Source organism: Penaeus chinensis, chromosome 6 (assembly GCF_019202785.1).
Source record: "Penaeus chinensis breed Huanghai No. 1 chromosome 6, ASM1920278v2, whole genome shotgun sequence".
Lineage (NCBI taxonomy): Eukaryota > Metazoa > Arthropoda > Malacostraca > Decapoda > Penaeidae > Penaeus > Penaeus chinensis.
The window spans coordinates 5,496,316-5,498,815 of record NC_061824.1 but is presented as its reverse complement, the minus strand read 5'-3'; the positions used below and the strand labels follow the sequence as shown (position 1 = coordinate 5,498,815).

General features: G+C 43.5%; 1 protein-coding gene across 1 annotated transcript in view; it reads right to left on the bottom strand.

Moving 5' to 3' along the window:
* LOC125026597 overlaps positions 1 to 2,500 on the bottom strand; it is a 275,030-nt gene that overhangs the window by 56,876 nt on the left and 215,654 nt on the right. The window lies entirely within an intron of this gene.

The window sequence follows — 2,500 nt, the reverse complement described above, 5'->3', positions numbered from 1 at the left end:
CCTTTTCCTTCCTTTTTCCTCTACTCTCTCTCTCTCTCCCTTTTCTTCTCTTGTTCTATCCCACTCACGCACTCACATCTTCTCTCCCTTTTCCACTATTTCACTCTCCCACTCACTGACTCATTTACACCCTCTTCCTCTCCCTTTTCCTCCCTGCTCCTCTCTCACTCTCTTCTCCCATTTTCACTCTCCCTCTTCCTCTATTTTCCTCCCTCACTCACACCCTCTTTATCCCCCTTTTTCCTTTTTATTCTCTTTCACTCGCTCTGTCAACACCGTTCTCCCCCTCTTTTAATACGCTAAATACCCGAGTTCCCCCTCTTTCATCTCCTTATATGTATTTGGCTCTTTATATTTTTTGGTTGCTTTGCCTCCCCCCTTCCTTATCTCCCTTGTCCCCTCCAACACTGTTTCTCTCTTATTATTGCTGTTATTATTTTTGTTATTTTATCTTTTAATGGTGATATATAGTACAATTCACAAGAAGCTACATAGGTTGATAATATAACTTAAGAAAACACATCACTGCGATGAAAAACAATCGAGTAATGAATCGTACACAAACGCAACAATACGTGGAATATGAAATAATTTGCCACGGCAGGAAAGGAAATCTAAATGCGTGACGATTATCCTTTTGGATTATGCTCCAGAGAGGAATTTGTACTTGATTTTAACCGGACCAGATTTGTACTTCCCTTCGCATTATGGCAGTTTTTAATCTGTGAACGTCAATATATATAATATCAAGTGATCTGCTGAGTGAACGGTTTCACCTGCAACGCAAGAAAAAATGTAATTTAAGATTATAAAGTATCGTTAATGGAACGATAACCATTAACTCGCCCAATATTAGTGCAGATTCCATGAAAGGACCAAAGACTTGCACCGTTGTAGACAGAATGCAAGATTAAATTCTGCAAGCTCGGGAGTATTGACGAAAGAAAGTTAATTTCCCGCGGAGGAGAACCAAACTTTGTGATTACAATTCTGAGCGTCCTTAGACAGGGATGTTACTGGCTGCAGAAGTGAAGCAACTTCTTGACATTCATATACCAGATATATCACATCCTGCAATGCTAGAAGGAATAGAAATAGAGCGGGCGATTAATTTCTATACTGACTTACAGCGAGTTATGGTCACTTCAAAGCGTTTTTGCTGTCACTTCAAGGTATATTTCCGACTATTTTTTTTTTTTTTTTTTTTTTTTTTTGGGGGGGGCGTGCATTTTAAGTTGTTTCTTCGACCAATGTATCAAAGTTGATACCATTTTTGTTCTTTTCTTTTCTCTAAGTCTGTTTTCTCAAAAAGCCAGATGTATATTCAGGCTGATGATCAGGCGCCGTAAATGCCAAACCAATGTCATATCGTGGGAGATTTCAGCATATTGTCCGCGACGGCTGAACGGTTCAGCTCTTTACAAGATTAAGATGAGGAGCAATTGTCATTGTGCTTTGGAAATTAGGTGGAGAGGGTAGGTGAAGTATATGAGAGGGGTAATGGCACCTGAGAACACACTCGTAATGAAGGAATATTCACAACCTTCGCAGCCATGTCTCTCCATTAATATTCTCTTTCCTCCTCAATTCTCTAGACGTTAATATGCGTAGGAAAGTACGTGTTTATATATGTATGTCTGTGTGTACTTCTATGTATATATGTATATGTTTGTGTGTACTTCTCTGTATAAATGTATATGTTTGGGTGTACTTCTATGTATATATGTATAGATATATGTATAAATGAATGTATATGTATAGTGTATGTATGTATGTATGTATGTATGTATGTATGTATGTATGTATGTATGTATGTATGTATGTATGTATGTATGTATGTATGTATGTACTGTATGTATGTACTGTATGTATGTTCGTATGTATCTAACGACGTATGTTATCTATATTAATTTACTTGTTTTCCTGTACGTATGGATTCATATACATACACATACAGCTTGCGAAAGCGTAACGAAGAACCAATCTTATTATTTCCCTCTCTCTCTCTCTCTTCTCTTCTCTTCTCTTCTCTTCTCTTCTCTTCTCTTCTCTTCTCTCCCCTCTCTCCCTCCCTCCTCCCCCTCCCCTCCCTCCTCTCCCTCCCTCCCTCCCTCCTTCCCTCCTCTCCCTCCCTCCCTCCCTCCTCTCCCTCCCTCCCTCCTCTCCCTCCCTCCCTCCTCTCCCTCCCTCCCTCCTCTCCCTCCCTCCCTCCTCTCCCTCCCTCCCTCCTCTCCCTCCCTCCCTCCTCTCCCTCCCTCCCTCCTCTCCCTCCCTCCCTCCTCTCCCTCCCTCCCTCCCTCCCTCCCTCCCTCCTCTCCTCCCTCCCTCCCTCCCTCCTCTCCCTCCCTCCCTCCCTCCTCTCCCTCCCTCCCTCCCTCCTCTCCCTCCCTCCCTCCCTCCTCTCCCTCCCTCCCTCCCTCTCTCCTCCCTCCCTCCTCTCTCTCCCTCCCTCCTCTCTCTCCCTCCCTCCCTCCTCTCCTCCCTCCCTCCTCTCCCTCCC